We start from the raw sequence: 25,182 nt of genomic DNA on the forward strand, positions 1-25,182 counted from the left end.
AATGGACATATATTAACACAGCCATCTTGTCGTAATGCCGCCTATAATGTCTGTAACATATTATATTATGTGGTGCTATTAATGAAAAGAGTTTTAGAAAAAAAAAGAATGAAATGTTGCTTAATAAATTAATGCATTTTGTTAAACCCGAAAGATTCTACAGTTATGACAACATCTCTAAGCATGTCATTGTAGGGTCAAGCTTCTAAATCACGTTGTGGCACATTTAGCTTACTTTGTTAATTTATTTTTTATCCTAATTAATTGACTCTATTAGTCCCTCATCTGATGGTTTATCAACTGTCACACTATCTTAGTTTGTTATGTGAGTTCTGTTGTTCAAAAGGCACTCTCGTCACCCATCGAATCCTTTCTCTTTCTTTTTTCACTTTGACATTTCAATGACTTTTTATAGTCATTGTTCATGATGTGATTCAATGTCAAACTGTTTTCAAATCTTTTATTCATTTCTCTTTCTCTCTTCTTGTGTAAGTAATATCTATAGCCTTTGAATAAAGCAAACAGCCATAATAAGCAAAGCCCTACTGCTAGCACTGGTTTGAGTATAGCCTTTACAATACCGCCTCCTGAAGTTGCAATCCAATTTCAAACTGTATGAACTGCTTTAACAACATTTTCTCAGACACTAGGTGTTTCCAACTCCTCTAGTTCAGGCTTTAAATCAGAAATGTTCTTTGCAAATTCCTCTATTTTCTTACTTTCGCCAGTTCTATAGGAGCAGCAATGGGCTAATTTAAATTTCTTGAAAACTTCGCCTTTTCCTGCAAGAAAAATGTCTAATGCTAAACGATCTTGCAAAACCATTGAACATTTGGCAGTCAGCTCAGTATTTACTACTAGCAAAGCTCCAGAAGCGCTTGTTGCCTGCTTGTCGACAGCAGTTGACAATTTTCTAATCTTTTTGTCATTTAAAATTACTGCTACAGGTCGAATGATTGCTCCAAAATTATCTCCTACCAATTGAGCTCCCTTCTCTGCACCACGGGTGTGTCTGTGTGCCGGTGTTATTGTTAATTAATCTATACTAGAAACATGGAATATTTTAGGAAATAGCACCCCTGAGTAACAAATAGCCTCCCAATCTGCAAGTAAGAGAAAGTAAGCATTCTGTCCACAAACAAAATAAACTCCTGGAATTGCGATTCTTCTCTTTGTAAATTTGCCTTGTCCCTCCCATTAATTCAAATGTGTGTTCACAACTACTAATCCCCAAATGTCTGATTTGTTTTGGTATCATTCTTCTGTAAATCAAACGTTCCCTTTATGTTGGCTATCTAATCTTAATTTTGGATAAACCATTTCAATTTCTTTCTAAATTTATCTTCTTCCTTCTTCCAAACATTTTTTTAAACATCATTATGTTTGTCTTTACTACGTGTCATGTTAGTGTTTCTTTCTTCTAATCCCATAATAATATTTTTCTCTAAAGGGCACATCAAATAGGTTAAATTATTCTGATAAACTTTAACATTATCTATAGGTCTATGTAGCATAAAATAATGGCAGGCTGTGTCCATTTATTTTCTTTTTGAGTGTAAATTCATGCGTTCTATCAACGACACTCTCATCTATATACAAGTGTAAGTAATATACTACTTGAGAGTTCGTAAGATAATGACATGTGGTAATAGGTGACTTCTTCTGGTGCTGACAACGGTAAATGGGCACAGACATAATAGTCCCATGGCGTGTGTGTATTCCTGCACTAACCTAAAATAAATGTGTGTTGAATAATTCTCCCTATTGTAGGTAACAAAAGAGGCTCTCAGTTGCTCTTCCTCATTCAGATATATGAATGTTTTATTGTGTTTGTGTTCCAAAATTCTTGCTCAGGTGTTCAATGAAATCCTACTAATACTAGGGTAATCATAATTACTGTGATTACGAAGATTGAACACATAATATATCTGCACTTATTCCTAAAGGCAAGGTTCTCTTTGGAAGCAGATTAAAGGTATACAGTTAGAATTCAAGATGCGAGGTTTTCTTTTTTTCCAATAGCTTCTTTAAATTATTTGTTTTCAGCAAAGCAAGCAATATTAGACAATCCTTAACCCTTTTTTAAAAAGTACATTTTAAAAGAAAGGAAATTATATTTGAAGAGATTGGGGTATGGTTTGAGGTGGATGGAAGCCCAATCAGGTAACAACCACAATCCTTGTCAGACTGAACCACAAATGTCACTAAATTTACCAGTGCTTAACACTCTGGTAGCTGGCGCAAAGCAATCAGCCTTAATTTAGAGGCAATATGTTAAGTATTTATACAGCACACAAACAGTTATAAGGTGAAAACACAACATAAGGAAAATCCCAAACAATTTTAGAAAACTAGAGTGAATTGTAATAAATAAAATTATACCAGAATGTCACAAATCCAATCAGTGGAACTGGACATATTTAATTTTAAAGTTTTTGTAAAAATAGTGCCTAAAAGCACAATTCGCTATTTGCAATCATTTATTCGTGCTAGACCGGAGGAAAGTCACATGTTCAGGCCCACCATGATGGAGTGTGGGTTGGATAGAGGGACTAGGTTAGTCCCGCTGAAGAGGCAGGCCAGGAGTTGCGGGCTGTCGTCGCTGAATTGCGAAGAGCTGGTCAGGCGTCACGGATGTTCATTGCTGTAGCTTTGCGTTGGCGGTGACCAAAGGCTGTCATTGCTGTAGCACGAAGTGTAGCTCTCGTGTTGCCGGTCATCGCTGGAAGTCGCTGTAGCGCGAAGAACTGGTCTCACTGTACCTTAACACTGGCGATCGTCAAAGACGGCAAGGTCTTGGTGTGAACTGGCATGGTTGCGAGGAGCCCAAACTTCAGGGTTTTCACATTTTCTTGCAGAGGAGTACACTCTGGTGCCAGACAAGGGTCCAGGACTGGGGGAGGCAACTCTTGGGGATCAGAGACTCCCTCCAGCAGAGGCCAGCAGGCTCAGGCCAGCATGGCCGTTGCACGGGTGGTCTCTGGAGCTTGTTAGGTCAGCCACCAGCCTGGAACTGGCCAGGTACAAAATCTTCTACAGTGCTGCATGCCATCCACTTTATCCATAAGAGCCTTGTTATCAGATACATAAATAAATGTACATATTTACTCTTACAATCGGAAAGAACTTTTTCTAAACCCATAAAATAAAATTCACTATTTAAACTCAAGGGGGCTTTATAAATGGCCAAAATTCAGGTGCATCATATGCAGATTTGATACCTGTTGATTGTTTAATAACATAACTAAAAAGGGTCCAAATAAATAACCTATGCAGGTGAGAATATGTATAAGACATGTTACAATTGCACACCCTGTTATTAACCACCATGTCCAGGTTTTCTCGTTTTTCCAATGGGAGACCAAGGCTCATAGTAACAATAATTCTGGATAGGAACATACACTCCCCCTAAACCTCACAACTTGGAGAAGATAACAAATTGAATATAAATAATTATTCCCCTTAACACACAAGCTTCGTTTATTTATCCGGGTTGGATGATCATAACAATGGTGGATTCATTTCATAGTGTTCCAACAATGTAATAATTAATTTGAGCTTTACGACGTAAAAAAAACTCAACAATTGGTGACATAAGCCAAATGAGGCTAGGGGTTGTGCCAGAAGTAACATGTTTGCTAATGGATGGAGACCCCACCTCCCATGAAGATATTTTATTAACCTTAATTTTCATTCACAGTATGGATTAGTTCCAATTTCTCTCCCTAGGTCCCCGACGTGAAGGCTAATCCACTTCTTGAATCTGGCTCCACTGAGTCAAAAACGCGCCAGCTCAGTAACCCAGTGAGCATGAAACGTGATTCTACGCAGGCACAAAATGTCAAACATGGACGGAGGCAAGACCCCTCTATGATTCTGAGACGAAGGGCTTCGGCGTCCCAAGAACACGACAGCACATGACGAGGTTTCCACCCGGCTTCGTGTTATTTTACCTAACACTTTATTCCAATGAACTCATTGTCCAGTTAGACATTGCCGACGTCGAAATGTCGATAGAATAGATGATATCCACGTAGCGCGCGCCGAAGAGTCTGCTAACAACATCCTGGTTGCTTTTGCCAAGAAGGTGAAAAAATTGTAAGTGACATTTTATATTTTTTATTCATATTTGCTTCGATTAGACGGAACATAAAAATGCTGTTTCCCATTAGAAGTTGTTTTAGGGTGTATTTAACCTTTCTTATTTGTATAGAAATTGAATGGTTGCTATTGCCTGGCTTGTTCTCACGCAGCTGCCAGCAATGAAGCCGTAGCGGGTCCTGTTGATTGTTGAGCTCTGGCGTGATTTCGCACCAGAAATATCCCCCGTTTCTAATCTATACCATGCTTTCACCAGTTTTGTTCTGCTGAGTTTGTACTTCGGTACCTTCATGCCGACCATATTTCCAATTGCGGTGAATTATAGAGTGGTCGCCCCCATATGATGAGGCTGAATTGATTATAAACGTCCTGAATTCTCTACACTGCTAAGGATTCCTGGGGCTTCTCAAAGTCCCCCTTGATGTGACACCTTTACAGGTCCCTCCATTGTGTTGGACCCAGGGTTTCTGAAGCTTCATGCAGCCTCATTCAGTAGCTCCCAGGTCCCCATTCTTCAGGCTTATGGCCTGAGTGACTGGCTCGGACCCCAGCACACAAGTCCCATCAGAAACATCCTCACCTCGCATGCCTTTCTTCATGTCTTCGGAGCGGGTTTTTTTTCTCCACATAGAACCTGAGGTGCCCCAGAGTCTGAACCTCATAACTTTCAACAACTCGAGTCTGTCAAAGCACATTCCAATACAGCTTCCAGTTCAGGAAATGCACATTTGCATGGACGAGCACCTGTCCCTTCCTATTTCTGTCTTGTGGAGAAGTATTCCAGACGTTTGTGATCTAGAATTGGCAATACCTCAGCATTTGAACTTAAGGCTAAAGTCTTTGCCGAGTTCTCCACTTCTTTTCCCATGTAACCTTGCTCTCAGGATTAGGACTTCCTGAAAAGAGCATAGTTTGGACTCATTCCCTGAAAAGAACATAGTTTGGACTCATTCCCTGCGAAGAGAATTGTTTGGACTCATTCCCTGCAAAGAGCATAGTTTGGACTCATCCCTCTTTTGGACTCGTCCCCTGCAAAGAGCATTGTTTGGACTCATCCCCTGCAAAGAGCATAGTTTGGACTCATCCCTCTTTAGGACTCATCCCCTGCAAAGAGAATAGTTTGGACTCATCCCTGCAAATAGCATCGTTTGGACTCATCCCCTGCAAAGAGCATAGTTTGGACTCATTCCCTGCAAAGAGCATAGTTTGGACTCATCGCCTGCAGAGAGCATAGTTTGGACTCATTCCCTGCAAAGAGCATAGTTTGGACTCATCGCCTGCAGAGAGCATAGTTTGGACTCATTCCCTGCAAAGAGCATAGTTTGGACTCATCCCTATTTCGGACTCGTCCCCTGCAAAGAGAATAGTTTGGACTCATCCCCTGCAAATAGCATCGTTTGGACTCATCCCCTGCAAAGAGCATAGTTTGGACTCATTCCCTGCAAAGAGCATAGTTTGGACTCATCGCCTGCAGAGAGCATAGTTTGGACTCATTCCCTGCAAAGAGCATAGTTTGGACTCATCCTTATTTCGGACTCGTCCCCTGCAAAGAGCATAGTTTGGACTCATCCCCTGCAAATAGCATTGTTTGGAATCATCCCCTGCAAAGAGCATAGTTTGGACTCATTCCCTGCAAAGAGCATAGTTTAGACTCATCGCCTGCAGAGAGCATAGTTTGGAGTCGTCCACTGTAAAGAGCATAGTTTGGACTCATTCCCTGCAAAGAGCATAGTTTGGACTCATCCCTCTTTCGAACTCGTCCCCAGAAAAGAGCATAGTTTGGACTCATTCCCTGCAAAGAGCATAGTTTGGACTCATCCCCTGCAAAGAGCATCGTTTGGACTCATTTCCTGCAAAGAACATCGTTCGGCCTCGTCCCCTGCAAAGATCATCGTTTGGACTCATTCCCTTCAAAGAGCATAGTTTGGACTCATCCCTCTTTCGGACTCGTCCCCTGCAAAGAGCATAGTTTGGACTCATCCCCTGCAGTGAGCATCGTTTGGACTCATTTTCTCCAAATAGCATAGTTTGGACTCCCAACCCAAAACACCAAATCATGAGTTTCCTATTGGTTTTCAAACTCCTTGAATGAGCCCATGGTTAGTAACTGTGTGGTGGCCGCTGAAGAAAGGAGGGCATCTGCTAAATATCCAGTCCACTATCACTACCTCGCATTATAGTGTAGTGAGGTTGTACATTAGGGCTGATTGTTTTGAGCAACATTCCAATCCATTATTTTTTCTACCGCCAACGTGCTTTTTACACACTGATCAACCATTAGGATCCGAGAAAAACATATCTCAGTGTGGACCCATCATATCACCAAATAGGTAAATAGAGCCACAATGAGTATGTGGTGTGTGGGTTTACATATAAGAAATGTTAATGTGCATATTTATTGGTGATTTTATAAAATGTATGTAAATGTACTACTGGATGGGTTGAGGAACCTAACTGCAATCTCAAGCCTCAGTGATTTAGTTCCTTTGTCATTCGAGGATTTTATAATCTTTAACCTTAACTCAGCTGATTTCTGGTGTTCCACTGGGTCACCGCTCACCCCTGTGATATTTCATTTTTGTATAATCCTCTGGGTATAGATCACAGAACAGTTCGGCTTGAAGTGTAGTGCATTTTTCAATATAATTTAAAATGTGTTGACAGCAGCATGTGGAGAGTTTCATATATTCAGCTGTTTTCATAAGTCTATTTGATATTTCTATGTTATCAAATGTAAACAATGTGTTGTGCAGGCTATGGGGCTCAGCTAGGTGCTGCTAAAAAGACCTGTTTTCATTTCACAACCTTCATGATTCGTAGAGGGAAGAAACTTCCCCGGCCTCTCTTGTGAGCGACAGCTGCATTCATAAGGCAGCACAAAACGTAGTGTTCGGCATGTACTCTGGTAGCTCCCTTGGCCCTTAAGTCTGAACAGCTCAATTTTTCAGCTGGGCCAGCAAGAGGCAACCTCGACTTTTTATGAATTTCAAAACAATCCATATCAACAATATGGAACGGTTTTCAGGGGGAGCCCCAGGGTACTGGAAATCAAAGATTTCTTTTTATTTTCTACTAATACTACAAGTATTGACAAAGCCAGTAGGACCGGCTCTCACGTGCTAATACCTGGAACTCTCTGCCTCCCTCACTCCGTCTAACCACCTGCCTAGCAACCTTCAACAAGCATTGGCATAGCCAATAGGTCTCGCCTTTGGGACCTTAGAAGTGTTTAGCCGTGCAGCACATTATCCTGGGTGCTGTGCGGCTAGGCATTGAATCGCTATACAATTACCACCCACTGGGTCATGCAGTCTGATTCAGGAATACATTCTTGCCTGTCCCACCCGATTCTTCTTTCTTGGTGGCATTTGGGAATTAAAAGCTACAATAGGAGGGGGAGGTGGGGGGGGGGGGGTGGTCAATTGAAGCAACTAAGGGAGGGTGGTAGAGAACTGAAAGCAAAGTTGAGAGGATGAGGGGAATTGAAAGTAGCAATGGGCGGATTGGGGTGGGAGGGGGTTGAAAACATGGTTCGCAAAACTAACGTTTCCAGCCTGCAGCAGTGCATCAGGGCAACCTTGTGACTGGCAGATAGTGCGTTACAATTAGCATGGGGTATATATTATTAACAAAGACAGATGCATTGTGACATATACACTTTAAAAATGTTGTGGGTTACTTCTGGAAATCTTCATATGAAACTGCGCCCACCAATATTTCATATTTATCTACAGTGGTTGGAATTAGATTTGTTGGTGCTCTCAAAATCCATTAATACCACACCCATAAGCGGTGTACTAAAATCACTCACAAATGCAGTTAACTGTACAGCACATATGCGATGTTAGATTTTCGCATACAGCCAAATTATAGCATTTATCTGTAGACTATAAAAACTCCAACGTTGAGAGGATACATGTGCATCACAATAAAACTATGCAGTTAATATAAAAGGACCACAACCAAATTAAATTAAAACAAGCAAATATGAGTTCCAGACCATAAAGCCAATGGTAAGCAATGGGCAGAAGGCATTCCTAGGATAGCTTTCTGAATGTCCCCGAGATGGTTTTAGCAAGCCAGACTAGGCTGCGACCTAAAAAGGGTGTGGAAGACAGAAGTAGAAAAGAACGCTAGGACAGTGAAAGAAATAGCGATGGAGATGAGAGATAAGTGAGTCGGAGGGAGTGAAGAGAATGATGTTCCAAGAAGCCAAAAAAACAAAAGCACAAAACTAAAAGCTTAAAGTCGCAGTGTAACAAAGGCTTTACAATAAAAAAGTCCTCCCAACCGGAAAGAAAATGTATTACTAAATTCAGTGCCGATGCTATATATATCTTATTAAAAATGGGACAGTGCTAGGCAAGAAGGGGGGCACATCTCATATGCATAGTGCAGCATGGATAACTAATGTACCCTCAGCTATAGGTTGTGGTACTCTCTTTCACTATCAGTTCCTCGATATGTAACTGTTGGAAGGCGGACCTCGGGGGAGTCGGAGAGACCACCCAGGGGGGCCCCCACACTGCACGAAGTAGCCGAGCGCTGCTGAGAAGCCTCCTAGGAGAGGTCCTTCCCCTATACCGTACTAGCACAGTAACACCACCACACAGGACTCGAGGATGTTTATCAAGACGAGCAATTCTTTATCAGCATTTAGGAAGTTACGGTTATCGATATATACAAGGGGGGATCGAGGGATCCGCAAGAGTCTCAAAGTCTTTGGTAGGGACGGGGTAGCGGGACAGTCTTTAGTAGCAGCTGGGTACGAGGGTACCTTAGGCCCAGTTCTTGATCCTCAAGCTGGAGGGACTCCGGGTCCCGGAGTGGTCGAGCCGCGACGGCGTCAGCAGGGCTCTGGCGATCAGTTCGTGGAGCTCGAGCCGCGACTAGGTCAGCAGGGCTCTTAAGGTGGTTCAGTTCAGCTCGAGCCGCGACGACGTCAGCAGGGCTCTGGGGGAGGCTTCAGCGAGGTTGGGCCGCGTCAGCGTCAGCAGGGCCCCGATTATCCGTGAGGTTCCTTGTCTCAATAAGGTGGAGCCGCGACGCAGTCAGCAGGGCTCGTGGTATAGTGTCGGCAAGAGTTCTTCTCCGTAGGGTCAGCTGCGATTCCATCAGCAGGGCTCTTGACTCCGGGATACAACTGCTGTCCCATTGCGGGGTTGCCCCAGATATAGGTCTGGAGCCCTTTGATGTCCGGACCCTTGCGCCCGGGGGGGCGGAGAGGCCGGGCTGGGAGAGGCCAGACGCCCAGCGGGAGAGGCGCCAGGCCCGGGGAGGCCGGAGGACGATCGCACCTAGGTGTTGAGGGACGGTGGGGGTCCCATCGAAACTCTCCTCCGGGAGTGGTGAAGTGGCCAGGCGGTGCCCCCTGGCCAGATCTTGGTGCCTCGATGTCGGGGCTTCGCTTGGGGCCGAGGCCGGAGGGAGCCGGGCTGCGTGGGTGGGTGCGAGGAGCAAGCATGGGGGGGACCCCGAAGGGATGAGGGGTCGTGTGCGGCCTGGAAAAGGGGGCCGCTGAGGCGGGTGTAGGAAAACGGGTACAATCCAAGGGGGACCTCGAAGGGAGGAGGGGTCCCTGGCGGCCTGAAAGGGCGGCCCGTGTAGGCCGGTGCGGGGGACGAGCACAATCCAAGAGGGTTAAGACCACGCCACGAGGCCGGGTCCAACAGTAACCATGTTTTTTTTCCCCATCATGTGGGGGAAAGTCACCTTTGTGGCCCATTTGAGGGTGGATCGGAAATGATTAAGGACATTCCAGCCACGTTGCTTACCGTGCACATGCAACTCACGGAAGTCAAAATTAGAAACGTCAATCAGTAATCAAGCAAACAGTCCTTACAATCATGCGTCATGGTAGGGTGGTTTAAATAAGTTCTTAATGCTGCTTTATCCATACATAGGCATAGGCATACTTCGAAATTCATTGAAACAGCGAGAACACAACGTTAAAGGAGTATTTCATTTTGAAACCATATACTGTTGTGGTGTGTCCTGCCTCTGGTGATGAGGGGGGTACTGTGGCTCGTGGGAGGGGCGTGGGTGAGGGGGTGTAGACAAGTGTGCACATAAGGACCCAACCACCCTTAAATGTGGGTAAACAAGGGTGCGAGTACCCATATGTACACACGAGCATATTGATACCCTTACATGAGTGTGCACTAGAGAAGGTGCACTAGAATGTATATAAAGTGTTTGTGACCCTAGCCAAATATGTGCCACAAGTGATTCTGGCCCTAGACGGTGCAACAACAGCGAATATGACGTAGGCTTCACCCCTTTTCAACCTTGGAACACTCAACACGGGAACATCCGCACTCAATATGAACCCTGGCCAACTGTTGCATCAATCAAATGCGTAGTCAGTTACGAAATTGTATACGGCACACCACATAATGACTGCTGAATGCAGGGCTTTCTGTGAATAAATACGCAGAACTGGTCAGTCATCAGAGCAATAGGCTAGCTAGTAAATCCTTTTAAAGGTGCCTCGATGACATCATTTACCATGAAAAATTCGAATAAACATTTATGTACCGATGTTTCTAAATTCTAGCCCCTGTTTCAGCATGTTCAAGAATGAAATAAAAAGCCCGGCAGATCGTTCACAAGAAAGCACTAAGGCTGCAATTTGCTCCCCCAGTGGGCCAAAGGCATGGTTTCTCGATCAAGCGGTGTCTGTGACTTACAAGCGCATCCGTGAAAGCGCACTCTTGTGGAGGTGGGGTGTGTCCCTTGCCCGGGGTGGAGGGGACGCGCCTTCTAATGAAAGCGGCAAGTAAACCTGACCCAAAACATATGGCCGCTGCTGGCCCCCGAGAGCAAAACGCTCTGGGAGTAAACATTTCCTGAAAAGCTGGGACATCCACACGCCTTTGGCCAATTGCGTGCTAAAGCCAGACGCAAAGGCCAATAGCGTGTGAGCACCACACGCACAAGCTTGTAGAAAAGCTGAAGTGATTCCTAGAGGCTGATTTCCTAGAGCAGCGCATGCGCGCTGCACTAGGCTTGACCTAAAAATGACCTCAAGCTCCTCCTATTAGACAGACAACTTGGTTAATTCACCCTCGACCAGACTTAATTACTTTCTCCACTGCGCCATGATCCGACTTCGTGTAACTGTGTATGTCCTCTGCCCCCCTGCTGTAACTGTCTCTTGTGGTAACTTCTGTAAGCATTTACTGATGTAAACATGCAAGTTTAAGTACTATTCCTGTAACCCTATATCCTGTGTGCTGGAAAGCGCTCTGATACCTTTGGGCCATGTCCGCGCTATATAAAAGTGCAAATAAATAAATACATTCACAAATGACGTTTGCATATGCTAGCACATTAAAGCCAGACGGTTTGGCTTCGCCAATGCATGTTCTGTTTGTTACTGCTCTCCACTCTGTTCCACGCATAAAGCTTCACTGCTTAAGGTGAATAAGTATTTCTTTTGAAAAAAAAGAAAAAGTGAATTAAGCAACGTCTCTGGCAGGAAAAACCGCAAGGCCTTCCTCTGGCCGGTGGAAGCCTAGAATGCTGTCCACCAACAGCCGAATCAGAGGCACAACTAGGGCCGAATTTCTGGGGGGGGGGGTAAGAAAATTTTGGGGGGGCTAATTCTTCCAGCGATAGTCAGAGTGGAGATGCAGGGGCTCTAAGAAGAGGTGGAAAAACAACAAAGCCTCATTAACAAGCAAATGGTCTTTTAAAGACCTGTGAAGTACTCGTGCGGCTGTGTGTGTGCCCGGGAAGGTGTCTCAATGGCGTTGCGCGCCTGAGCCGTATTACCCATACTCGTCATAGGCTGCAGATACATTCCACAAGCCGCTACATCTGGAGAGTTTCACACTATGTGGCAGCTAATGCCCAGCTGAATTTTATTGTTATACTTTCTAGAAATTCTCGCTTATGGATCTCTGTCGGAGCTCCTCCCTCTCAATAAAAGTGTCCACTCTACTCATCAGATGCCAGGGCTGAGCTTCCTAAGATGGGGGTCACTCACTGCTGCCACAGCTCCCCATAAGGGTGATAATGGGTTGGTTCTTGAGGGGTCTGTGCACAAAAGGCTGTTCCTTTCTAGAGCAGAGGGGCCTTGCTACGTAAACTCCTTGGGTGGTTCTAATTAGTTCCAATTTACACCAAGGTGTTATTAAGCACCACGTTACTTTTGGATGATGTGGTGTTTTGCTCATTAGTTGTATGGCAGTAATTCCACAGACCACTGCAAAATCAATTGAAACAGAACAGTACATCCTCAAAATACGCCCTGTGGTTCTGAATAGCACAGAAAGGGCTTGCAAGTCAATCTGATTTACAAAAGGAGACACCCAGTGAACAATAACAACCCGGAATGTATTTGTCTTTTGGAACAGAAGAAAAAGGCATCAAACTGACAATTCTGAGAGCTGGAAAAGAATCCAAGCTTGAATATTTAGAAATAGTTTGCCAGTGACAACGAGGATGGTCCTTGCAGCTAGTGGGGATTCTGGATTTGAACTAGTCATTGGTCTGCGAGGTTCATCAGAGGGTTTGAAAATACCCTTTGCGCTTGTGGCCACAGGTATCATTGGCTCAGCAATTGGGCAAGATGGAGGAAGTGAGTGAGGGAGTTAGTGAGGCATGTGATTTGAAGTATTAGTCTATCAGCAGGTTGAGTATTTCATAGCAAGATCGGGGGATCCTCTTCTGCTTCCTTTCATAATTATTTCAAATATCAGCCAAGGTAACAACAACAAAGTAGACTTCTCTGCGAAACACGGGGGGAAAATGAATCAGTACAAACCAGTGGGCAGTTTGTACACTCTATTTCCCCGCCTTCAGAGTGCTTGACTGTTTCATGACATTTTACATTGGTATCCACGGTGTTGGACAGGCCACATGAAGGGCTTGCTCCCTCCCCGCATGACAGGGCCCGAGCCCCGGCCCTCCAGGTGTTACCCACCGAAACAACCCGCACCCCGTCTCCAGACGGGGCTCCTGCCCCCGGACCTCTCTGTATCATGGGGCCGAACCACTACCGGCTCCCTCGCCCGGCCCGGCCGCCATCTTGGACACTGCACCACGAGGCCGCGTGGCCTCAGCTCGACCCTAACCCAGGGCCTGGCCAGGCCCCGACATCCCGGCACCACCATCCACCCAGGAGGTGAACGGACCACTTGGCAGGTCGATGGGAGAAAGAAGTGTCGATGGCTCTCCCCCGCCAGGTGCCGATCGCCCCCCAGCTCCCCCGGGTGCTGGCTCCACCCCCCTGCAGGGTGTCTGGACTCCCTCACCCCGGACCTCCCGACCTCCAAGTGCGAGGGTCCGGACATCAAAGGGCGCCAGACCTATAACTGGGGCAGCTCCAGAGCAGGAAGGCAGTTGTATCCTGGAGTCGAGAGACACCGAGAAGAACTCATCCTTGACGGACTACCGGCGCTGCCGTAGCCCTGCCTTGTGAACTATCACTCTGCCTGCTGGCGCTGCCGCGGCCTTCTGCATCATCCATCCTCGTCGGGACCTGCTGGCGCTGCCGCGGACCGTTGTAACTACCACCTTCGTCGGGACCTGCTGGCGCTGCCGCGGACCGTTGTAACTACCACCTTCATCGGGACCTGCTGGCGCTGCCGCGGACCGTGTAACGACCACCTTCACCGGGACCTGCTGGCGCTGCCGCGGCCCGTCCAACTAGAACACCGAGCTCGAGGATTGTGAGCTATCCATCATTTCATCGCATCTACCAGATTGGTAACAAGACTGTCCCGCTACCCCCTTTCCCAACCAAGAGACTAGAATCGAGGGGACCCCTGAGTCCTGACCTCCTTGTACCATTCTATCGTACCTAAAGATTGCTTATAAATAACGCTAAAACCTATCTTTGTGTGGTGTACATCTGTGGGGGGGAAGTTACTCGTCTGTACGATCGCTGGAGACGGCTCTCCCCGGAGACCTCTCCCCTTGTCCTCGGCCGACCCTCCCGGTCCGTCTAACATTGGTGGCCAGCGGCGCGATGCGAATCAACGCGTAATCGTACAGAGAGTAGCTCACCCCACGACAAAACCACAATGTCAACCAAAGAGAGCGGATCCACCGAGAAATTCCAGATGGAGAAATTGGAAGAGTACAGCCATCGTGAATTGAAACAATTCTGCATTGAACTAGGCATTGCTACCACCGGCCTGAGTACCAAAGACGATTTCAAGCACGCCATTGAGTCGTGGGCAGAAACCGGGGCCGCCAGATCCCCGGACCAAAACATTGCAGCTTCAGAGAGGAACACCACGGCTCCCGAAGAGCGAAGAATGGGCCTCTCGCAGGAAGAGATCCAACAGAGAGAAAAAAACAGATTACATGAGTTAGAAATGGCACGGCTCAAAATGGACGGTGAACTAAAATTAGCCGAACAAAAACTGAACCTAGAGCATCTGCGGCTCCGAGAGGAACGGGAAGAAAAACAGAGGCAGAGAGAGCTCGAAGAAAAGAGATTAGCATACGAACACGAGCGCAAACTGGCAGAGATAGACCTACGGAAGCAGAACAAAGAACTGGAGGTGCCCGAGCGACCGCGCACCCCGGGAGCGACAGAAAAGAAAGTCCACATCCCCAAGGATGTCGTTTGAGAGTATGTCTGAGAAGACGACATACAACAGTGGTTCAAGGCCTACGAGATCGCCATGACCTCCCACCGGATCGATCGAAGTGACTGGGGAGCCGGTCTATGGGGGAGGTTCGTCAATGAAGGCCGCGATGCCCTGTTACGGCTCCCAGACCACCTGATGTCATCCTATGACCACATGAAGGCTGCCCTCCTCACCCGATATGGGCTCACACCCGAAATGTACCGCCAGAGGTTCCGAGACTGCACCCGGATCCCGGGTACAACTTGGGTGGAATATGTCAACTATTTCAGCCGAGCCTTCGAGGGTTGGATCAAGGGAAGCCACGTAACGACCTACGAGCAACTTTTTAATCTCATGGTGTGGGAGCACCTCTCTAACAACTGCTTCGTCGAGCTCAGGCTGCACCTCCTCGACAGTAAATTGACTGACCCACGGCAACTCGCCGCCGAAGCTGACCGGTGGGAAAGCACCCGAGTGGGCCAGAGAGGGCCGCACGAACAGAGCCGGAACAACCAAGGTCAGCACCGTCCCCGAGGAGGAGGAGGAGGCCAGGGACGAGGAAGAGACACCGTCCCGGCCGCTCCCGCTGCCAGCACCCCGCCCCCGGCCGGCCGGGGCAACCCCCCGATGCGCGCGGGGCTTCGAGCCAATGTCACGTGTCACCGATGCCAGCGAGTCGGCCACTACGCCAATGACCCGAACTGTCCACAGAATCAAACTCCGAGACCCCGCCAGGTAGCTGCCGCCGCCCTGGGGGGAGAACAAATCTCCGAAGAACAGGAAGAATACGAGCAGGGACAACAAGAGGGGAACCGGCCGCCATGGTTCTAGCGTGCCTAGGGGGAAGAGACCTGGTCCCGCGGGCTCCCCTACCCGCCAACACCAGAAAATATAGTCAGTGGGTGAACATTAATGGACGCCGGGCCGAAGCACTACGTGACACGGGGGCCAGTGTGACGGCCGTCCGCTGTCACCTGGTAAAACCAGAGCAGATCCTGCCGAACATTCTCTGCCCCGTCCGTTCAGCCGACAATTCGGAGAGTCTATGTCGGATGGCCTGCGTCCCCTTCGAATGGGGAGGAGTCTACGGCATTTTGAAGGTGACGGTCCGAGATGATGCCCCCGTGGACTGTCTCCTGGGGAATGATCTTGAGAGTTCCCCGTGGGCCGCCGTAGAAAGAAGAGAGCACCTGGGGATGTTGGGCCTCCCGGACTGGGCGTGCGTAACCACCCGGTCCATGGCCGCCCGTGCCATCCCCCGACCAGAAGAACCAGAATGGCCAGCACCTCCTCCCCCGATCGCTCCAGTAGAGGACACCGACCATACCGACCGCCCAGAGCAAACCCCCGAAGGGCTCACTCAGCCCCAGGACCTTCCCAACCTGGCTCAGTGGCGTCAAGAAGGGGGGCCCACCCAGGAACAGTTCCGACAAGAACAGAAGACCTGTCCCTCCCTCGAGGGACTCCGCCAGCAAGCCCTCGCCCAGAGCGCAGGGGACACCACCGGAGCCCATTGGATCTATTGGGACAACGAACTATTGTACAGTGAACAGAGAATCGCGGAGTTAGGGGCCAGTCGAGTGCTGGTGGTGCCCCTCCGTTTTAGAGACTTCCTGTTAAATTTGGCCCACGATGTCCCCCTGGCTGGACACCTGGGCCAGGACAAAACCTACAGTCGCCTGGTGACCCACTTTTTCTGGCCAAAGATGAGAAACGACGTCCTCAACCACTGCCGGTCCTGCCCCACGTGCCAGGCCAGCGGGAAGAGCGGCCGCAAACTCAAAGCACCTCTGCAACCCTTCCCAGTTGTCACCACCCCGTTCGAGAGGGTGGGAATAGACATTGTGGGGCCCCTGGACCCCCGCACAGCACAAGGACATCGGTTCATCCTGGTACTGGTGGACCACGCCACCCGCTACCCCGAGGCTGTGCCCCTGCGAACTGTAACAGCCCCGGTGGTCGGCCGGGCCTTAATGGGGATCTTCTCCCGGGTGGGCTTCCCCCGAGAAGTCGTCAGCGACAGAGGCACAAACTTTATTTCGAAGTATATGAAGTCCCTCTGGCAACAGTGCGGGGTCACCTACCGTTTCACGACCCCCTATCACCCTCAAGGAAACGGACTAGTCGAGCGGTTCAACCGCACGCTCAAGGGAATGATTGGGGGGTTGGAAGAACCCCTCCGTCGCCAGTGGGATGTACTACTTCCGTGCCTCCTCTTCGCCTATCGAGAAGTTCCCCAGAAGTCCCTCGGCTTTAGCCCTTTCGAACTCTTGTACGGGCACCCTGTGCGAGGGCCCCTCAGCCTAGTCAAAGAAGGTTGGGAGATGGCCCCCCTAAAGACCCCTCCAGACGTCTTCAAGTACCTCCTGACCCTACGCAATCAGACCAGGCGATTCAGAGAAATGGCGAAAGCGAACCTTGAGGCCAGTCAGGAGGACATGAAAAAATGGTACGATCAAAATGCCTCCTCCATCGAATTCGAACCTGGCCAACAAGTATGGGTGATGTCCCCCACCGAACCATGTGCCTTGCAGGACAAGTGGACGGGGCCCTTCAAAGTGGTCGAACGCAAGAGCCCCGTCACCTATCTCATCGATATGGAATCCCCACGGAACCCCCTCCGGGTCCTCCACACCAACAGACTCAAACCTCACTTTGTGCGCTCGGAGCTCAGCCTCCTGATGGCTACAGACAGTGGAGCGGAAGAAGACTCCGAGCCTCTCCCTGATCTCCTGAAGACTCGGGAGAAAGATGGTTCCGTGGACGGGGTCCGGCTCTCCGATGCCCTCACCCCGGAACAGCGCCAAGGCTGCCGGGACCTCCTGCTGCAGTTTGCTACCTTGTTTTCCCTCACCCCAGGGGTCACCCCCTGGTGCTTGCACGACGTGGACACTGGGGACAGTCCCCCTATCAGACACCGGGCGTACCGCGTACCAGATCGGGTACGGGCCTGCATCCAAGAGGAGGTATCAAAGATGCTCACGCTCGGGGTCATCGAGCCCTCGGACAGCCCCTGGGCCAGCCCGGTCGTGCTGGTCCCCAAAGCTGCTGCCCCCGGCACCACTCCTGAGCTCCGATTCTGCGTCGACTATCGGGGCTTGAATGCTGTTACCAGAACCGACGCTCATCCCATCCCCCGAGCGGATGAACTGATCGACCGCATGGGGGCTGCCCGCTACCTCAGCATCTTCGACCTGACAGCGGGCTACTGGCAGATTGGTCTCACACCCCGGGCCCAAGAACGATCCGCCTTTTCTACCCCCGATGGCCACTACCACTTCAAAGTCATGCCCTTCGGCATGAAGAATGCCCCAGCTACTTTTCAGCGACTGGTGAACCAGGTCTTGGCGGGGCTCGAGGAGTTCAGCGCCGCCTACCTGGACGATATCGCTGTGTACAGCCGCCACTGGTCCGACCACCTCCACCACCTCCGAGAGGTCCTGCAGGCCCTCCAACGGGCCGGCCTCACCATCAAGGCCAGCAAGTGCCAAATTGGTCAGGGGTCCGTGACCTATCTCGGACACCAGGTGGGAAGCGGTCTGGTGGCCCCTCTGCAACTCAAAATCGCTGCCATCCAGTCCTGGCAGCCCCCAGTCACGCAGACCGAGGTCCGAGCCTTCTTGGGGCTCACCGGTTACTACCGGCGGTTCGTGAGGGACTATGGCAGCATTGTGGGGCCCCTCACGGGACTCACATCCAAAAACCACCCGAAGAAGATCAACTGGACCCCAGACTGTCAAGCGGCCTTCGAGAAGCTGAAAGCCGCCATGTGCACCGCCCCTGTGCTCCAGGCCCCCGACTACAGTCGGGAATTCATCGTACAAACAGATGCCTCCGACCATGGCATCGGGGCGTTCCTCTCCCAGCTGAACTCCGAGGGACTTGACCAACCGGTGGCCTTCATCAGCAGACGCCTCCTGGCCCGAGAACAGCGATGGAGCACCATCGAGAGGGAGGCCTTCGCAGTGGTGTGGGCCCTCAAAAAGCTTCGGCCCTATCTCTTCGGTACCCACTTCCGGGTGCAAACAGATCATCGACCCCTGCAGTGGCTAATGCAGATGCGGGGGGAAAACCCCAAACTATTGCGTTGGTCCATCTCCCTACAGGGGATGGACTTCACTGTGGAACATCGACCGGGCCAAGACCACGCCAACGCAGATGGCCTGTCACGCTTTTTCCGCCTCGACGAGGAGAGTCCCCAAGAGGATGGGTGACTCTCCCCGCCTTCAGCTGGGGGGGACGCATGTTGGACAGGCCACATGAAGGGCTTGCTCCCTCCCCGCATGACAGGGCCCGAGCCCCGGCCCTCCAGGTGTTACCCACCGAAACAACCCGCACCCCGTCTCCAGACGGGGCTCCTGCCCCCGGACCTCTCTGTATCATGGGGCCGAACCACTACCGGCTCCCTCGCCCGGCCCGGCCGCCATCTTGGACACTGCCCCTCGAGGCCGCGTGGCCTCAGCTTGACCCTAACCCTGGGCCTGGCCAGGCCCCGACATCCCGGCACCACCATCCACCCAGGAGGTGAACGGACCACTTGGCAGGTCGATGGGAGAAAGAAGTGTCGATGGCTCTCCCCCGCCAGGTGCCGATCGCCCCCCAGCTCCCCCGGGCGCTGGCTCCACCCCCCTGCTGGGTGTCTGGACTCCCTCACCCCGGACCTCCCGACCTCCAAGTGCGAGGGTCCGGACATCAAAGGGCGCCAGACCTATAACTGGGGCAGCTCCAGGGCAGGAAGGCAGTTGTATCCTGGAGTCGAGAGACACCGAGAAGAACTCATCCTTGACGGACTACCGGCGCTGCCGTAGCCCTGCCTTGTGAACTATCACTCTGCCTGCTGGCGCTGCCGCGGCCTTCTGCATCATCCATCCTCGTCGGGACCTGCTGGCGCTGCCGCGGACCGTTGTAACTACCACCTTCGTCGGGACCTGCTGGCGCTGCCGCGGACCGTTGCAACTACCACCTTCATCGGGACCTGCTGGCGCTGCCGCGGACCGTGTAATGACCACCTTCACCGGGACCTGCTGGCGCTGCCGCGGCCCGTCCAACTAGAACACCGAGCTCGAGGATTGTGAGCTATCCATCATTTCATCGCATCTACCAGATTGGTAACAAGACTGTCCCGCTACCCCCTTTCCCAACCAAGAGACTAGAATCGAGGGGACCCCTGAGTCCTGACCTCCTTGTACCATTCTATCGTACCTAAAGATTGCTTATAAATAACGCTAAAACCTATCTTTGTGTGGCGTACATCTGTGGGGGGGAAGTTACTCGTCTGTACGATCGCTGGAGACGGCTCTCCCCGGAGACCTCTCCCCTTGTCCTCGGCCGACCCTCCCGGTCCGTCTAACACACGGTGAATAGATTTATTCGTTTTGTTGTTATACCTACAACTTTTGTATGCTTACTTCTGCCTCATCTCTTTCTGAGTAAAGTTGTCCAGTGAAGTATATAATGGCTCAGCTCAGAATGAACAGACTGATGAAGTTCAGATATTCAGCCACAGCCTGGGCTTTTCATAAGTATGACGAAGTCCTCTTCACTTAATCATGCTTTGACTATCTCTGTGAAGTAAATCTCCAAAGGAATAAAAACTTTGGTCTTTCCAGATCTGGTCATTCCTGCCATAAGTAGAGGCAAAAAAATGCAGGCATCGCTTGACAAAAATGTAAATGGAAAAAGTAGACCCGGTGCTTTTCTTGATTTGGACCTTTCATCCTCTAATTTGGTAGACGTGTCTGCTAGCATGATGAAAAACACCATCTCCTCCATGGCGAATCCACTTTTTTGACTGCAGCTTTCGCTAGCAATTTGAATTGTGAAGGTTCTCTGTAAATTGATAGTCGTTGTCAACAACACAGACATTCATCCTGAGAACTGGGAAAAATAGCCAAAGCTGTTGTCAGAATATGCGACGTTACATCGCGGTCTTCACACTGCGATACCTTTACAACGCAGGCATTACAACGCAAGTTGTTACAAGTTGTTACAACGACTTGCGCTGGAGGGCACTGGATTTAGGAATAGTATGATTAACTATTTCAACTCTAGTCTACGTACAGTTCCTTAGCTTAGAGCGCCATCCAGTGCAAGTCATTGTAATGACTTGCGTTGTAATGCCCGCGTTGTAAAGGTATTGCGGTGTGAAGACCACGATGTAAACGATGTTTCCCCTGTTGTCACGCTCAATGCACTATTGGACACCGATGAGGATTGTTATACTGGTTCTAACAATAAATATCAAGAAACTTCTGATTCTGTTAACCCCCACTGACATGGCACTCCAAGAGGAAGGGTAAAATGCTAATTTCTCAATTTTATATTGAGCACCATGATGTTCCACAGTGTGCAGAGTGCATGATGGAAAACGCTGGTGAGAGTATATTTAACCCAGCTCTGATGCAATATCCCAACACCATGCTTTGAATCCTTGTGAAGCATGTAGGAAAATATATCCACAGTACACTCAGGTGTCCTCTAGTCTAGACATTGTTGTCTCCACTTTCACTATGGACCCCCTCAAGAAGGTCCCCTTTTTCTCAAAGTTCAATAAGGACCCTAAAGATTGCATTTACTGTGCCTGGACTTTGTAGCAAGTTACATTCCTCAGTACTTTTGACTCCCTGAAAATCCACCCTGGCTGATCTGTCAAATTAGGTTAAGCAGCATATGGTAACTGGTGGCCGTCATTCTGTAATTTCTCAAGACAGGTAAAAAGACATTCCAATAAAAATCATTCAAAAGTTAGGTAACTTCCCAACATTTGGAGGCAGGTTCTTCAACCAAAGATCTTATTTGGAGAATCTTTGTTAAATAAACTGGAACCCGTTCTCTGCTTGTGTCCCTTCACCACGCAAAAAACAATGTGAAAAAAGAGATTTTGTATTTCATGGTTTTTGTAAGGGCTTGTAGAGGCAGGAACCCTGCAACTGAATGCACACAACAAAATGCCAGCGTCCATTTGTGGTTCTCACACCTCCTCTAACGATGTTAGACCCAACTTCTTCCTCTAAAGATGCCTTTAGATGCTGTGCATATGGAGGTCAAAGCAGATGACGATTCCATAGAGCTAAAATTGTCTTTCAAGACTCTTGCTACCAAGCAGATTGAAAATGTGTTAATCGAAATGAGCAAATGTTTCATAGGACCATTAGGTTCCCAAACAGGTAAAACGGCTTTCAGATAGAAGTCTTCTCCATTTCATCCCAAAACTACCATTCATGTCCCATTCAGTTCTTATAAACAGAAAATGAGTGACTCGAGCATATTATAGTAGATTGCATTTAAGCAAACATCTCTCAATTCTGTGTTCCTCAGCACAGCATTACTAGCTCAGAAAAAGAACACATACCTTTGTTGTTATTGATAGGGGTGGGCGGAATTTGCGAAATTCACTTTCGCAAACTATCGCGAAAATGTTAAAAATCTCCGCAAACACGCGGAAATATCGCGAAGACGCAGAAGTTTTTTTCCCGCCCGTTCGCGGTATTTTCTGCATGATCGCGGCTCGCCAACTTACCCATGCGGTTGCTCACGGGCGCGGCCATCTTGTTTTCACTTGTCCCGCCTGCTCGCGTTCGATATGACGTGCCCGTGTCCTCACGCTCTCACTCGCGGTGGAGAATGACGTGTTTGAGATCTCAAGCATCTCATACTCTCGCGGTGCATGATCGCGAGAAGAAAGACATGACCGCGCGACGAATGACGTGATCGCGCGACAAATGACGTTAATGCGGGCGCGAACTGTCGCGAGACTGCGCAACTGGCTACCAACAATCCAACATCTCGTGGAGAACGCGACCGGATCGGGAAAACTTGTCGGCGAATGTGGGGATTCAGGTAAGGCAAACGAGCGCATGTGAGAATGTATTTTTTTACAGCGCGAGCAAGAAAATCATTGCTGGTAAGATGCGGATTGCGGAAATTTTGACATTTTAATTCATCATACCCTCCCGTTTACACTTAAAACTATGGTGGCAGATACACAAGGAAGATACCTACTGGTAGTGGGATCAATGATGGATAGAATAGTGCCATTTTTCAATATATACGTACCTAACATGGACGACCCCATGTTTTTTTACTAGTCTGCACACATTCCTGCATCGGTACGAATACGGCACAATTTTTCTTGGAGGAGACTTAAATATATGGTTAGACCCTGAACGGGACTCCTCGAGCGCTGTACATGGCAGCAAGCCTCATGCACACCAGGAGCTGATGGACCTAATCCGGTCCCGAAACCTACATGACCTTTGGCGCATACACCATCCAGCAGCCTCTGGATATACATTCCACTTGGCGCCGCATTCCACCCAGACACGCATAGATTATTGGCTTACTGATGCATTGGGGTGCCAGTGGACGAAGGGCATAGACAATCTGCAGCATATGCTTTCGGACCATGCACCAGTGATCCTCCACTTAAGCATTCCACATGCGGTTGGATGGGAACAGAAATGGTCCTTTCCTGCTACTGGCCTGCTGGATGAACTGTTTAAGACTGAGCTTCGGGAAGCCATTGAAGAATATTTTACTTTAAACACCGGGTCAGTAGCTAAATATTCTACTCTCTGGGACGTCTTTAAGGCATATATCCAGGGCATATGCATATCTAAACAGGCAGGTGTGTACGCTCTATACGGGGTAGTCTTGCCCAGGTAGAGAGGGAGCTGTCACTATTGGATATGTCCCCGAACGCTCCTGGTGCCTTAAATAAACGGAACGCTCTTCTACTTGATTTCAATGAGCATGCTGATAGGGAGGCTACCTTGTTAGGTAAATTCCATACAGCACCCCGATATGGCAAAGGAGAACGCCACTGTAAAACTTTGGCAGGCTTGGTGAGGCCCCCTCGGGGAGCAGGGCACATAATGGCAATAAAAAGAGCAGATGACTCAGTGGCAACTGAGGATTCAGACAATCTCTCGGAACTTGTCGCATATTATTGATCCCTATACACTGCTAAGCTTCCCAATGACTTTTCACAACATTTAACGTACTTGCAGGAGATTGCCATGGTGTGGCTCACCACAGGTCAAGCTGAGTTCATCAGTGACCCTTCCATGGTGGAGGAGATTACCACTGCAATAGATGCCCTATGTGGCTCGAAGCCACCTGGCCTAGATGGGTTGTCCGGAATGTTCTACAAAACTTTCAAAGACGCCCTCATGCCCCAGCTACTCAAGGTCTATGCAGAAGCCCTAGAAGATGGCATCCTCCCCCCTGTCCGTGAGAGAGGCGGCCATCTCTCTCTTGCTGAAACCCGATAAGGAGCCCACTAGCTGCGTCTGCTACCGGCCAATATCCTTGATAAATTTTAATAATAAAATTGTGGCAAAAATACTATCCACCCGACTCTCCTTGCTTTTAGACCAAATACTGTCACCAGTGCAGTCTGGTTTCATCCCGCACAGGCCAATCGCCCTAAACATTTGAACAGTCTTCTCAGTCATTAATAGAATCGACCCAGGTGTACCCGCAGCTATAGCTCTTCTCGACGCGGAGAAGGCTTTCGATTCCTTAGATGGCTGTTCCTTATTGCCACAATAAGTTGGGCCTTCCGGCCATCTTTAGTGCGCTGATTGCGCTATTATATTCAGCCTGCACGGCTCGAATTCGAGTGAATGGCTCCCTGTCAAAGCCAATTCCTATTTCACGAGGGACTCGGCAGGGCTGCCATTTATCCCCCTACTTTTAAAATAGCCATGGACCCCCTGGTTAGACACCTACAGGAAAAACACATGTTCCGTGGTCTCCAGTTTCAGTCCGGACCCCTCTTAATGTCTCTTTACGCAGATGACATAATACTGTTTGTCAAGCACCCTAACACCAACCTACAGCCCCTACTTGACCAAATAAATCGGTTCGGGCCATGACTGGGTTGCGGATCAACTGGAATAAGTCGGAGCTGTTTCCAATCACTGATTCTGCCACTCCGGGGGAGCTAGAGATGCCACTTCGATAGGCTGGAGATACCACCAAGTATCTGGGTATTACACTACACAAACATAAGGAACAAGTTATACGTCTCAACTATGGACCAGCTATTACACAACTTATCTCACAAGTTGAGAGGTGGATTCAGCTACCTATCTCTATGGCAGGGCCTATCGCCCTTATTAAAATGAATGTTCTCCCCCGATTGATATATTTCTTCGTTAGTATACCAATTCCACTTACCAATGCCTTTTTCACGCAGTTGAAGGGGTTATTGATACGTTTGATCTGGGGAGGGTGCAGACTTCGGATAGCATTGGACACTCTCGCGCTCCCATATGACAGGGGTGGGTTCGCAGTCCCCGACTTCCACCTATACTACTTGGTCGCACAGGCCCTATTTGCACGTCACTGGTTTCACCCAGACGCCCACATACCCTACAACAAGCCTGAGCGGGACCTGGCCTCTCCCACCCGCTTGAGGCATTATTTCCACGGGGTATTCCAATAGATCCAAATAATGTGCAACCTCTCTCCACTACATGTTGGGCTTGGC

At 49.1% G+C, this 25,182-nt stretch overlaps 1 protein-coding gene across 1 annotated transcript in view; it reads left to right on the forward strand.

Annotated features, from left to right (window-relative positions):
- Nucleotides 1-3,988: 3,988 nt before the first annotated feature.
- The window catches only part of LOC146867644 (proton channel OTOP2-like), a 97,429-nt gene continuing 76,235 nt past the window's right edge, over nt 3,989-25,182 (forward strand). Inside the window, exon 1 of the mRNA XM_085615027.1 lies at nt 3,989-4,098. The gene's annotated coding sequence lies outside the window, so the exon portion shown is untranslated. The remainder of the gene's footprint in view (nt 4,099-25,182) is intronic.

Source organism: Triturus cristatus, chromosome 1_2, assembly GCF_964204655.1.
Source record: "Triturus cristatus chromosome 1_2, aTriCri1.1, whole genome shotgun sequence".
NCBI classification, from domain to species: domain Eukaryota; kingdom Metazoa; phylum Chordata; class Amphibia; order Caudata; family Salamandridae; genus Triturus; species Triturus cristatus.